Source organism: Zingiber officinale, chromosome 3B, assembly GCF_018446385.1.
Source record: "Zingiber officinale cultivar Zhangliang chromosome 3B, Zo_v1.1, whole genome shotgun sequence".
Lineage (NCBI taxonomy): Eukaryota > Viridiplantae > Streptophyta > Magnoliopsida > Zingiberales > Zingiberaceae > Zingiber > Zingiber officinale.
Window position 1 is genome coordinate 74,067,360 of NC_055991.1, and position 15,142 is coordinate 74,082,501.

A 15,142-nucleotide genomic window follows, 5' to 3' on the forward strand; every position below is an offset into this window, starting at 1 on the left:
GCATGAGCATACATGACCAATGGAGAGGATTTCCCTTTTTATACTACTTCACCTAACCTCCATAGTCATGAAGCGGACCCCGGTTTGTTAGAGTTTGTTATGAGATGACATAAGCCATGTACTTGAAGAAAATAGTTTTTAAGGAATCTTTCTTGTACCCCAGATGTACCCTCTTAGTCGCTTAGTACCTGCAGAAGAGTCTAGAAACATCTTTCCCGCCAAATTAATCAACCTGTTATACAATCACATGCTGCAGATATTCTCATAAGCTATTTATGAATATTCCCAAAATATTTGTTCCTTCCCTGTCTTATAAGTTATGTTAAGGTATATCTATCGCCTATTACTGTTTACCCTATTTTTACTATATTATGGACAACCTGATATTATACTATGATTTGTATCGACCGGTATTGAACCTAATCTATGTCCGGGCGGGTTATTAATATCGTTCCACATATGTCTTTAATCGTCCAATAATATACCCTAAATCCTGTAAGGCCTTGTATCTTTATATACCCGGGCGATCATATACGCCCAACCAATACTTGTCTATATCCAAATGTGCTAATTCAGACAATCTTGACTTATCTATCTTAAAAGAGTATAACCGGTCGATATTGGTAGATCTTCCTTAAGGTATTATACCGGCCGATATTGACCTATTTTCTTGAGCATATTACCCCGGCCGATATTCATACTTGTTTAATCCTACTATCTCTTTTTTCCTTCGCACCGGGGACCTACTAAACCTAACCTATATCAGTATCAATCAATCTTGTATGGATTGTTGCATTTTGTGCCCTAATACCATTCTTGATTGGTTGTTTGTATTTCTTATGGAATCTTTTAGAAGAATTCTCTAGATTGTATTACAGCGGGGCGTCGTGATAGGGCTGCCCCATTAAACGAACATTTAGGGGATTACTTTGAGGGGATGAAGCATGGATCTATAAAGAAGTAGGACGGATTGATATGCTGAATTCTATATCTTATTGTGGATTGATTAGTGATGATATTTCTATGTTGTATGACCGCGCGGCGTCGTGACAGGGCTGCCCCATTAAACGGGCTTCATAGGGATCATAACTATTTGATTACTTAAGGTTTAGATATGAGTCCTTGATCTGTGTTTTCTACAGGAAATAACTGGTGACTTCTTGCAAACATATTTCAATTGAGGATACGATTTGTAGATCGCTTTACATTAATGAGTATCACTAAGAAACCAAATCTCCTAGAACTTTCACAAAACTAAGGGTGTGTTTGGTACGCGCGTTTTTCATTTTCATTTTCATTTTCTGAAAAATGTGTGTATTCTAGAAAATAGAAAATGACTTTTTGTCATTCTTTGTTTTTCTAGAAAACGCTATCTATTGTTTTAGAAAACAGACACGAAAAACGCAAACCAAACACCATTTTTCAGAAAACGCGCATTTTTCAAAAATTGAAAATGAAAATGCGCGTACCAAACGCACCCTAAGTTTCTACATTTAACTTTGACTTCTAATCTTTAGTGGTTTCTTAAGACATATAATCTCTTCACGATTGTTTAGCTAATTTGCTTTTGAGACATCTTTAGTGCTTATAACCAGTCTCTGTGGATTTGATATTCTTTTATTACTAACGACGTAACCATACACTTGTGGTGACGTAACAAGTTTCTGGCACCGTTGCCGGAGACTTTGTCTATAACATTAGAGATTATCATTTGAGTTAGACTAAACTTTTCTTTTCTTGTCTTACATCTAACTTGTAACTAGTTTTCTAATTTTGTTTTGCATTCTTTCATTACATTCTTTCATTGCATCTATTTTTTTTCTTTATCATTTCATTCATTCATTGGATTCATTGATCTTTAATTCTTTTTGTAAACTAAATTCTTTCTATTATTTTCTTTTGTTTGAATCAAATTCTTTAATCTTGTTCTTGTATGCGAAGATCTAACTTTGCAGGAGATCTACTTCCTCTTGATCCCAAGATTGATAGGACATTCCATAGAAGGAGAATCTTGCAAGGACATCAAGAAGAACAAGAACAATCAAATATGGCGAATAGACCACTTAAGGATTATGCAGCACCTTATGCTAGAGGGTTTCACTTAAGAATTACTAGACCCTCTGTTGAAGCAAATAACTTTGAGATCAAGCCTGCAATAATCAATATGGTACAGCAAAATTAGTTTGGAGGTGGACTGCATGAAGATCCTAATCAACATTTGGAAGTCTTCTTTGAAATTTGTGGTACCATGAAAATGAACGGCGTTCCTTCAGAAGCAGTTAGATTATTATTGTTTGGGTTTTCTTTAAGAGATAGAGTTAAATAATGGTTGAATTCCTTACCTCCAAATGGCATTACCACTTGGGAACAATGTGAGCAGCAATTCTTAGATAAGTTCTATCCTCCTAGCAAGACAACTCATATGAAAAATCTTATTGCAAACTTCGGACAATCCGATTCAGAATCTTTATTTGAAGCATGGGATAGATACAATAATATGCTCAGACAATGCCCACACCATGGGTTAGAGAAATGGTTAGTGTTGCACACATTTTATAACGACATAAACTATCATACTAAAGTGTCTCTAGATTCAGCTGTTGGAGGGACACTTATGAATAAGAGTCTAGATTAGGCCGAAGAAATCATTGAAAGTGTAGCACAAAACCATCATCAATGGACAATAAAGAGAAGTGGGGGATAGTCATTTAGAAACCCTATAAAAGCATCAGGAAAATTTGATGTAGATGCAGTTACCTTAATAACTGCAAAGCTGGATGCTCTTACAAAGAAACTAGAAAATATGGGGACTAGCATTAATACAGTGAATGCCATAGTATGCTGTTGTGAAACATGTGGAAGTTCTGCCATAGTATGCCATAGTATGCTGTTGGGAGCTATTTCTGCATAAATAAATCAATTAGAGCAATGTGACGCTATCATGAGTTTTAATCAATGACAGAACAATTCATATTCCAACACATACAACCCTGGGTGGAAGAATCATCCTAATTTTTCTTATAGAAACAATCAAGAACATGGACCATCCATGGGGACAAAACAAAATTTCCAATCGAGGCAACAAAATTTTCAGCAACAACAACAATCTTCTCAAAGCTATCAGTTTTCTAAAACAGAGAAGATGCTTGAGGAAATTATCTTCAATCAAAATGAAATGAAGCAAGATATTTTGAAGCTAACTCAGAGAATGGATAATTCTGAAAATCATCAAAAGATTCAAGATAGCCAAATTGCCCAGCTAGTCTCATCCTCTTCAAGAGCACCCGGACAATATCCAAGAAGACCTAATGTCAATCCAATAGAGCATTGCAATCGAATCAAGCTTAGGAGCGGACGAACCTTGGGTAATCCTTAAGTGACTGCTCCAAAAGGGATGAAAATTGAAAAAGATCTCTCTCCTCCTACATCTAAACCATTTCAAATTCAAGAAGAGGAGGGGAGTACCAATAAGGTTGAAGAGACTCTTCCACTAAACCCACAGAATCAAGTAGTCTCTTTTCCTCAGAGATTAGTGATGTTGAAAAAGATGAAGAATTTGGCAGATTTTTGGAAAAAGTTAAAGAAATTTGTATTGAAGTTCCTTTAATTGATGCAATTCTACAAATGCCAAAATTTGTCAAATTTTTTAAGGACATCATGTCAAACAAAAGAAGAAGGGGAGACATTGAGACCATAGCACTTACCGAGGAATGCAGCGCTTTATTTGAGAAGAACATTTCCCTAAAGCTTAAAGATTCAGGAAGCTTTTACATCCCCTGCAATATAGGATCTGAGTTCATTGAAAAAGCTTTTTGTAATTTGGGGGCAAGTATTAGCCTCATTCCATATTCAATCTGTAACAAATTGGGTCTCAAAAACATAAAACTTACTACCATGACACTACAATTAGCTGATCATTCGTGCAGGTATCCAATGGGAATTATTGAGGATGTGCCGGTAGAGGTTGGTGGGAATATAATTCCCACATATTTTGTAGTATTGGACATGGTAGAGGACCCGAAGATTCCGATCATATTGGGAAGACCTTTCCTCGCAACAGCTGGAGCAATAATTGATGTTAAAAATCATAAATTTTCTTTGGTAATCGATAAGGAAAGGTTGGAGTATGATTTGTCTAACTCTTCTAACCATGTCTCTTCTTTTTCTATTAAGTCTTTGCAGCGAGGCGGACGCTTATCAGCTTGAGGATTGGAATTTCCATCCTTATGGGAGGCCACCGGATGAGGAACATGATCCGGCAAGAGATATTGGGAGGCCTCACAATAAAAATGAAAAATACATCTACCCTCCTAGAGCAAGAAAAAGATAAAAGGATCAAGGAGATCGGTCGAGCTAAAGACCTTAAACAAGCGCTTCTTGGGAGGCAACCCAAGGGTTCTTTTAGTATTTTTTAGTTTTAGTTTTTCATTTCACTAGTAGTACTTTTAAATTTATGTTACATTTGTTTTCAGGTTGTAATTTTGCTTCCATGAGCTGGCCATGACTACTTCATGGGCATGGAAGCGTTGGAGAAGTCGGGAAGGAGCAAGATCATCTAATACAGGGCAAAACAGAGCTCAGCCGTGTGTTATACACGACCGTGTATGACTTGCAGAGAAGGAGGATGCATGGGCTGTGTTAATAAGACACGGCCGTGTAAGGGCTCTCGAGAGGAAAAATTGCTTGGCCGTGTGATGATTCTAGAAGAAGAGACGTGCTTAGCCGTGTCCCACACATGACCGTGTAAAAATCCAAAGAAGAAATCTGCACTACCTGTGTTATCCAGCACGGTCGTGCAAAGTCACCTGAGAAGGAGAAGGATGAGGCCGTGTCCCACGCACGACCGTGTGAACTAGACCGTGAAGAAGATGATTGTGGCCGTGCAAATTGGCACGACCATGTGGACTAACCCAAGAAAGAGAAGGTTAGGGCTGTGTAGATCTACACGACCCATGTGGAGTGATCTGCCTTAGCCGTGTCTTGAAGACACAACCATACCTAGGCCATGTTGGCCATACACCCCCATTTCCTTCAACTTCTCCTCTAATCCTCTCAGACCTACCTAGATCTTAAACACATTTCTCTTTTCAAACTTCTCAAGATCTAGATCTTAACACAGCTTCTCTCCTCTCCTATCTTCAAGATCTACAACTCCTAGTCCCAAAGATCTTGTCTTTCAAGATCTATTCTCACAAGAACTTACTTCTCGAACAAAATAGCACCTTTCCTTACTCAAGCTTGACAACATGTCCAATATTTTGAAGAAACTTCGCAAAGGAAGTGGTGGATCAAGCGAAGGAAGGGAGCCAACTAAAGAAAAAGTAAAGCAACCTACAAAGGGAAAGGGAAAGAGGATAGCACACGACGAAGGAAACGACAATGAATTCAATATTATTTTTAGAAATGAAGATCATAAGTCTAGATTTGAAATTCTTGTCAATAGAAAGATTATGTGTACACGTTATATGGATCCAACTGTTTTAGACATGTTAGGAATGAGAGATGATATAGATTGGATGATTGGGTCTCTTGATTGGAATGATATCATGTACACACATCTACCTACATATCCTCGAATTATACTAGAATTTTTGAGTTCACTAGATGTTCACTTTGCTAATGAAGATGATTTTGTTGGCAAGATTACTTTTAGACTAATGAATCAAGAGTTTCAGTAGACATTTAGTGATTTCAATAATTGCTTGGGATTGTCTACCGGTAACTCTCGTAGGTTCGACTCGAGATTTAATTGGAATCATTTTTGGAATTTAGTTATTGGATTAGATCAACCCTATGAGCCCTCTAGAGCTAAAGCTTCTCATATGCAAAACCTCATTTTTAGATATTTACATTATGTCATGAGTAAAACTATTTTTGGTAGAGGGGAAAGTGATGGAGTTATAAAGAAAGTAGAACTTTATGCTCTGTGGGCTATGTTACATAAGGTTGACTTTGATTCCGGTTTTCATTTTTTGTAAACCTTGGTGAGAGCCGGAAAGTATCCTCGAGATCGATTAGATTATTTTTGGTGATTTGATTACTCAAATAGCTATAAGTTTGAATCTTGATCTAGATGGGTTGGAGGTCATTCATGGCAATGACATGATTGATATTAATGCATGTCTTGCTACGAAAATGATTTGTTGGGATGAGAATGATTTTGCTTTTTCTAGGAAGAATGATTTTCCATTACCTCTTCCTTATCCCGAGCGCACCTCTATCCGCAACCCTGCTAATTGGGACTGAAAGAGATCCTGAGAATGTTCCTGTTAGCATTTCGGGCCGCAAAAACTGCTTTTTGCGTTGCGGAAATCCCGAAGCTATATTTAAATTAAATCATGTACATGTTTCTACACTAGATCTACCTTAGATCTACATGAAAAGAGAGTATACCTTTGTAGCGAAGCCCTTCGCTTATCCCGCTCGTTCAAAAGTTGCCGGATCTCGTAGAGTGTCAAGTGAACACTCCTCTACAAGTATCCACACGGACAAAAGGTGGAGAAGAACCACTTAGAGTGTGTTAGCACTCTTGGGTGGCTCAGCAATGGAGGAGGAGAGGGAGAGTAGAGAAGAGATAATTAGCACACAAAAATGCTTAATACACACAATTAAGTGGCCGACCACTTTTAGATGCTTTTAAACCTCCATGTAATACCAAGAGTCATGACTCTTGGTCTCCCTCATGAGGTGGCACACACTTGATGTAGCCTTGATGATGTGGACCATCATCATTGGCCGACCCCCATGCCATGTCACAATGAAGTGGCATTTGATCAAGTCAAACTTGACCCTTCATCTTCTCTCTCAAGTCAAGTCAAACTTGACTCATTTATCTACCATGGTTGAAAAAATCTAACCATTAATTCAAGTCAATTTGATTTAATGAATCTCTATTCATTGAATTTAATTGATTCAATGAGTCATATGTAACGACCCGGCCCTTTGGCCTCTTGGGCGGCCCTTGCGGCGGCCCAACTGGCGGCCCTTATGTCGTCGGCCCATTTGGCAACCTCTCATGTCGTCGACCGACGACCCTTTTCCCCCAGGATTCGAACTCTAAACCTCCAAGCTTAAGTACTAGAGTTTATGAATCCTGGTAACCAAGTGAGATCAGGCAAAAATCCACTGGCCAGGGGTGGAAAGTCCTAGTGAGTAACGGCACGGCCAAGGGTCGTCGGTCGACGACATGAGAGGTTGCCAAATGGGCCGCCCAAGAGGCCAAAGGGCCGGGTCGTTACAATAAAAAGGCACCTTTTTATTACTTGGTTACCAGGATTCATAAACTCTAATACTTAAGCCTGGAGGTTTAGAGTTCGAATCCTGGGGGAGGCAAAAATCCACTGGCCAGGGGTGGGAAGACCTAGTGAGTAACGGCACGGCCAAGGGTCGTCGGTCGACGACATGAGAGGTCGCCAAATGGGCCGACGACATAAGGGCCGCCACAAGGGCCGCCCAAGAGGCCAAAGGGCCGGGTCGTTACATCATAATCTAAATTAGACTCATTCAACACATGAATCAAATTGAGTCCAACTCAATTAGTCTAATTTGGATTACTCTTAATCCAATTTGGTTTATCACATGAACCTAATCCTCTTGGTCCATCATATGAAACTATTCTCCATCTAATTGCCCTTTGCATGTGACCCTATAGGTTCTTGTAACGTTGGCAATGCTCTTAAACCCATTTAGAAGCATAAGTAATGGGCGGTATCTAGCAATACATCATTAATACCTAAGTTACAAGAATATTGAGATCCAACATCACCTTTGTGACTACTAATTGTGACTCTCACAATATGTGACAATGTCCATCTATCCTTGACATCTAGATTGATCAAATGAGGCATAGACCGTGTCATCCTCTAATCAATCTATATCTTGAACTCCAAGTAGACTGACTCTAATCAAATGAGCTCAATATCTCATATTGACTCATTTGGGCATGACCATGCACTTAGTGGTCTCACTCTATCAAGAATCATGATGTCTCTCCCGTCATATAGGAGGGATAGATCCCATCTACATCACTCACATCCCTCCGCATAATTTGTTACATACCCAATAATCTCCTTTATAGTCAATTCAGTTACGGGTGACGTTTGACGAAGCCAAAGTATACAACTCCTTATGTAGGGAACCATGGTGATTTCAGGTCCAAGAACTGATAGTCATACTAATAGTCACATGAGTATCATAGGATCCTGAGTGAGACTCCAGGTTTTTCTAACTTTCCTATTGGACGTCCACGTAGACCTCCTTTCCCTCGTCCACCTCCACCACCATTTTGATTTCATCGGGACAATGAAAAGTTTAAGTGGCGGGGTTTGTAACCTGAAAATTTTTGTTTTTTTTTTTTCAGTTTTCTGCACTTTCAGTTTATAGTTTTGCATTTATTTTGCTTTGTTTGGATTGTTTTTGATAGCCATTTGACTGTCTTTCGAAAAGTTTTGTGGCATCCCTATTGAAGAAACATCAATCCTTACTTTTATGCTTACTTGTTCAAAAGTAAAATTGTTAGCACGTTCTTTATCTTGATTCTTGATATTGTAAATGATGCTAGTAAGTTTAGTGTATCTCTTTTCTCTATCTTGAGTAGCATGATGTAAGCTAAGTATCATATAGAAATAAGTTTGAGTTTTGGCTTAACCTTAAGGATCTTACTTTCACTTCACTTTACTTGAGCTTGAATAGTTGATATCATTGAAATAGTCATGATTCATCCTATTTGTTTAGTACTTGGTTTCCATGGTGATTTCTCAAACTTCATTTTGGTTACTGGATGAGACTCGAATCTTGAAAGCCCATTTGGAAAAATCAAAATATCCCAACTTTTGTACCTATGAACTTATGTGTTTAAGTGTGGCACAATGCAATCACTTAGTGTAAAAAAGGTGCACGGCGATGGAAAAAAAAAAGAAAAAATATTGTTGAGAAAAAAAAGGGATATAAAAAATAGTTGTCGTGAGTGGAAACTAGTAAGTCACCCCTTTGAGACCGAGTTAGGTTACTGGGGAAATGACTTCTATGGTTCTCCTGATATCGAGTACGCCTTTGAGACCCTGGATTGATTGAGAAATATGAACCAAGTGTGTGGCAGGTAAGTACCTATCACCAGAAATATTAGGAACTCAATTGGATGATGACTTGACTAGGACAAAGATTGAAACTTGAAGGGTTTTGAGTTACTTATTTGCACCGTGCACAAGAGACTTATGCTTAAGCCATACTTGGTTTATTTCTATGATCATGCTTATTAATGAAACTTTTTGATAGAGTTAGGAAAGTGCACTAAGGATTATGATGCATTATTGAATACATGAATCTTGATTGCGTCATTTTGCTTGAGGACAAGCAAAAGTTTAAGTCTGGGGGTGTGATGTACGTAGATTTTATACACTTGTTTAGCATGTTTTGACGCACATTCTTATATTTTATACATGCTTTAGCTATGCACTTTCATGCTCCTTACTTTACTTTTGGCATAAATATTTTTCTTTGTTCAGAGATCTGCTCCTTGTGTTTTATGCTTTCAGGAGTCGAATTTGGAGAAGAATTGATCTTCATAGCCAATTCTATGATCAAACGGAGGAAAACGACTTTGGCAATGTGTGCCACACAATCTTGCAAAGGGGAATGGCCCCGGCCATGTGGTGATGATAGGGCTGTGTAGCATCAATAGTAAGGAAGAGTGTCTTGGCCGTGTGAAGCTTACACAACCGTGCCAACTTTTTAAGCCAGCCAGTACACGACCATGTGTGCCACATGGTCGTGTAGCCTTTCCAGAGCCAAAAAATGGCATGACCGTGTATGCCACACGGCCGTGCAACACTTCCAAAGACAAAAATTGGCTAGGCCGTATGGATTTGCACGACCGTGTAAGCAGGTAGAAGCAGAACATGGCATGGCCGTGTGAGGGTCACACGGTCGTGTGACCTTGGTCGAGAGGAGGAGCACCCTGGCCGTGTGAATCTTACACGACCGTGTCCTGGGTCGTGTGACGCCCAAATTCCCCCTCTTTGAAAGGGAGAGGCTCTCCCTTTGGGGAGATCAGTTCTTGGGCGCGATTTCCACCTATTAGGAGGCATTTTCCGTCCAAGATTCAACTCTAAGGGCGGTGGATTGGTTCCGGAGATCACTCGTCATATTGAGATAAGCGTTCCTTTCTATTTTCTTTGATTTGGATCAGAATGTCTTCAATCCTCTCGTCTTCGGTTCTTTTCCTATTTTCTATGGAGTAGATTCCTTTGTTCTAGGATAAAGGGAGTATTGGTGATGTAAATTGATGTAAGATTCATGGATTTGCCATCTTCTTGATTCAAGGATGTTGTTATGTTTTGTATCAATCAATCTTATATGGCTTGTTGTGTTTTGTGCCCTAATACCATTCTTGATTGGTTGTTTGTATTTCTTGTGGAATCTTTTAGAAGAATTCTCTAGATTGTATTGCCGCGTGGCGTTGTGACAGGACTGCCCCATTAAACGGACATTTATGGGATTACTTTGAGGGGATGAAGCAGGGATCTACAAAGAAGTAGGACGGATTGATATGCTGAATTTTATATCTTATTGTGGATTGATTAGTGATGATATTTCTATGTTGTATGACTGTGGGACGCCGTGACAGGACTGCCCCATTAAACGGTCTTCATAGGGATCATAACTATTTGATTGCTTAAGGTTTAGATATGAGTCCTTGATCGGTGTTTTCTGCAGGAAATAACCGGTGACTTCTTGCAAACACATTTCAATTGAGGATAGGATTTGTAGATCGCTTTACATTAATGAGTATCATTAAGAAACTAAATCTCCTAGAACCTTCACAAAACTAAGTTTCTACATTTAACTTTGACTTCTAATCTTTAGTTGTTTCTTAAGACATATAATCTCTTCACGATTGTTTAACTAATTCTCTTTTGAGACATCTTTAGTGTTTATGACCAGTCCCTGTGGATTTGATATTCTTTTATTACTGACGATGTAACTGTACACTTGCTGTGACGTAACAACCCCAGAAGGAAGTAGGAAGATCTGTTTAACTCATCATCGATCATACCATATCTAATAAAATATGATTTCTCCTTTTTGATACACCATTCCATTATGGTGTTCCAGGTGGAGTGAGTTGAGATATGATCTCACACTCAACGAGATGGTCATGAAACTCTTAGTTAAGGTATTCCCCACCTTGATCTGATCGAAGTATATTAATACTCTTACCAAGTTGGTTTTGTACTTCATTCTTAAATTCTTTGAACTTTTTAAAGGATTCTGACTTGTGTCTCATCAGATACACATAGCCGCCGTACCTATTGAAATCATCAGTGAAAGTAATGAAGTAATGATAATCTTCTCTAGCTACTATTCTGAAAGGGCAGCATACATTAGTATGTATGAGTCCTAACAGATCATTAGCTCTTTCGTTGTGTCCACTAAATTGAGTTTTAGTCATCTTGCTTTGAAGATAAGATTTGCATGCCTCATATGATTCAAAATCAAATGAGTCAAAAAGTTTATCCTTATGGAGTTGGGATATGTGACTCCCATTTATGTTACCCAAGCAACAATGCCAGAGATATGTTTGGTTCAAATCATTAGACTTGAACCGTTCGATATTTATGTTATAGATTGGGTTTTCAAAATCTAGAACATAGAGTCCATTTATTAGAGGTGAATTACAGTAGAACATATCATTCAAATAAGCAGAATAACATTTGTCCTTTATTACAAATAAAAAAACCCTTCTTATCTAAATAAGAAATAGAGATAATGTTCTTGGTTAAAGAAGACACATAACAACACTCTTCTAGTTCTAAAACAAGCCCAGTGGACAAAGATAAGGAATATGTTCCTACAGCGACAGCAACAACTCTTGCACCATTGCCTACTCGTAGGTTCACTTCACCCATTGTCAATGCTCTACTATTTCTCAGCCCCTGCACATTAGTACAAATGTGAGATGCACATCTGATATCTAATACCCATGAAGAAGAAATAGATAGATTGACTTCTATAACATATATACCTGAGGCAGAAGTCACACTTCTCTTCCTTTTCAGTTCCTCTAAGTACAACTTGCAGTTTCTCTTCCAGTGTTTGGTCTCACCATAGTGGAAGCAGGTTCCTTCCTTAGCAACCACACCTTTGGGTTTCAATGCATGAGCCTTACCCTTGCCTTTGGCTTGGGTCTTACCCTCACCATTGGGATTCCATTTTCCTTTGTCCTTTTGCACCATCAAAATGGTACTAGGCTTAGCCTCCTTAAGGTTGAGTTCAATAGTTCTCAACATGCTCAATATCTCAGGCAATGGTTTGTCAATTTCATTCATGTTATAGTTCATAACAATTTGACTGTAGCTCTCAGACAACGATTGCAAAATAAGGTCAATGGTTAATTTTTTAGCCTAATGGAAATCCCAATTGTTGTAGGTTTTCTACATACCCAATAATTTTGAGTACATATGGTCCTACAGGACTGCCTTCTTGCATTTTGCATTGAAAAAGTGCCTTAGAGATCTCAAATCTCTCATGCCTTACTTGTCCTTGATATAGTTGTCTAAGATATTCAACCATATCATAAGCATCCATGTTCTCATGTTGCTTCTGAAGCTCAGAGTTCATGGTAGTGAACATAAGGCATGATACATCTAATGCATCATCTTGATGCTTCTTATTGTTGGTTGCTACTCGGAATATCGTACCGGTTCCCCTGTACAAAAATTTTGTACAAGTCCTGAACCTTTCCTAACAACCTATTGTGTTCTTTAGAAATTAAATTTGGAATCGCAACAGAACTTAACATTATTGATTTCAAATTCAATTTATCTGTTCTTAGAAGTTTAGACTTGGATCGCAAACGATGCTTAACATTATTAATCCAAATCCACCTATGTTACAAATTTGATTAAATATTTATTTCAGAGATCAACTTCCAAGTTAAACATGGCGAGACACTAGACCTTCTTGGTTATGGTAGCATCTACCACTTCCTATGTAACACCCCTAGAAAGCCTAGATAAGAAAGTAAGAATAATGAGAGTTTGAAGGTAGTGAAAAGAAGGTGTAAATATTCTAAGTTGAATATTAAGATGGGAAGGATTTAGATGATTAAAACTTTATGAAAGAAAATAAAGTTGAGAATATAAATCATCTATATTTATAATACATGGAATTAATGTAAACAAAAGGAAGGAATATGAGATAATATATATGTGTATGAAATATTTATGCATAATGCATAATATGGTGATATATGAATTATTATGTACAAAAGAATATCAATAATATGTTAGAAGAGAAATAGGATTGAACCTTGGACCTCTTGTAAGGAACATGTATAGGATATCAAAGGGGATAGGAGAATTATTGATAAGGAGAGAAAGGACTAAGTAGTTAAGAATAAGAAAGGATTCTTTTTACTTAAAAGGAAAAGGAAGTAAAAAGAAGTAAAAATATACATAACCAAGTTTTGATCCTTGGTTCTCTTGTGGATGCATGCATATGTTAACCAAGTGTGATAGGAGAGGATATTGTAAGAGGAGAGATAGGAATTTTAATTAAAGGAAAGAAAAGAGAGAACTCAAGAAGCATTTCTCTAGAATATTCTTATCATTAAAGAGGAGAAATAAATAAGGAGGATGAATCAAGTCAAGTTTTCCTCCCCTCATTTTAGTATAAATAGGCATGGAGGGGTGGCTTCATCCTCAACTCACTCTCCTCCTCTTCTCCTAGAGGTGCCGAGACACTCCCTCTTTTCTTTCTTTCTTTTTGTTGCCGAGCAACACAAGAGGAAGAAGCCTCCTCTTCTTCCTCCATTGGTGCCGAGCAAAGCAAGCAAGGAATAAAGGTCCACAAGCAAGTTCTCAACTCTAGGAAACTTAAGCAAAGAAGGTAAGCTTCCCCTCACCTGTGGTACAAGGCTTCTTATGTATTTTCAGATTTTTTTTATGAGGATTTTTAAAGCTAGAAACAAATTTAAGACATGTAAGATCACAAGAGTCCTAGCTTGTTTATGATCCAATTTTGTGTATGATGTTCTTAGTAACTTTTACCATGATATTTACTTAGGCTTTCCATGCTTTAGGCCACTTAAGAAACCTAGCTTAAGGACTGGTAGGTTTCGGCCATGAAGGAAAATAAAAGAAAAAGGGAAAGAAACCTAGGAAATGCTATACATAATGAGAAAAAATGAAATTATGTTACGTAACATGCCATGATATGTTATAGCATAGGAAATGCTATACATAATGAGAAGAAATGAAATTATGTTACGTAACATGCCATGATATGTTATAGCATAGGAAATGCTATACATAATGAGAAGAAATGAAATTATGTTATGTAATATGCCATGATATGTTATAGCATAGGAAATGCTATACATAATGAGAAGAAATGAAATTATATTATGTAATATGCCATGATATGTTATAGCATAGGAAATGCTATACATAATGAAAAGAAATGAAAAAGGGAATGCATGAAAGATTGTTAGGGACATGATATGATAGTTATGCATGATAAGTTATTTTTGTATGGTTTGTACCAAGGGTGGGCTCCGTAAACGCCCCGGGGTCGATGGAGTAAGACTCAGGCCTCGTCAGTAATGGGCCTCTGAGTGCCCTAGGTCGATGGAGTAAGACTCGGGCCTCGTCAGTAATGGGCCTCTGAATGCCCTAGGTCGATGGAGTAAGACTCGGGCCTAGTATGTATGCATGGTAGGGTTCAAGACTTGCTACCTTGGACCTACCTATGAAGCGCGCGCATTATGTATGTGGTACAAACCGGGATCCCCTCTAATGATGATATTAATTTCAAGTACTTATAAGTATAAGTTTTCAAATTCATGATGCATTGCCTACATATGTGCTTGAATTATCTGATGATTTGATATAATGTCATGTGATATTATGATATGAATATGAATATGATACCCTTGTATGTCGTATGCTTATGATACATCGCATGATATTGATATGCAATGATATGAATTCGGTTTTAGTGAGTAGGAAAGGAACTTACTGAGCCATGAGTGCTCATAGCTTACTTTCCTTGTACCGCAGATATGGGGGACGGATATTCGGAACGACGGAGCAGCAGGAGGAGCAGATAGTGATGTGTGTGGTGGTGGCTCGGCAAGAACGAT

At 38.1% G+C, this 15,142-nt stretch overlaps 1 non-coding gene across 1 annotated transcript; it reads right to left on the bottom strand.

Moving 5' to 3' along the window:
* Positions 1 to 2,420: 2,420 nt before the first annotated feature.
* On the bottom strand, positions 2,421 to 2,526 carry LOC121968939. The gene has a single exon (XR_006108448.1). It is a non-coding gene; the product is annotated as a small nucleolar RNA R71 (small nucleolar RNA).
* Between the last annotated feature and the right edge of the window lie 12,616 nt (positions 2,527 to 15,142).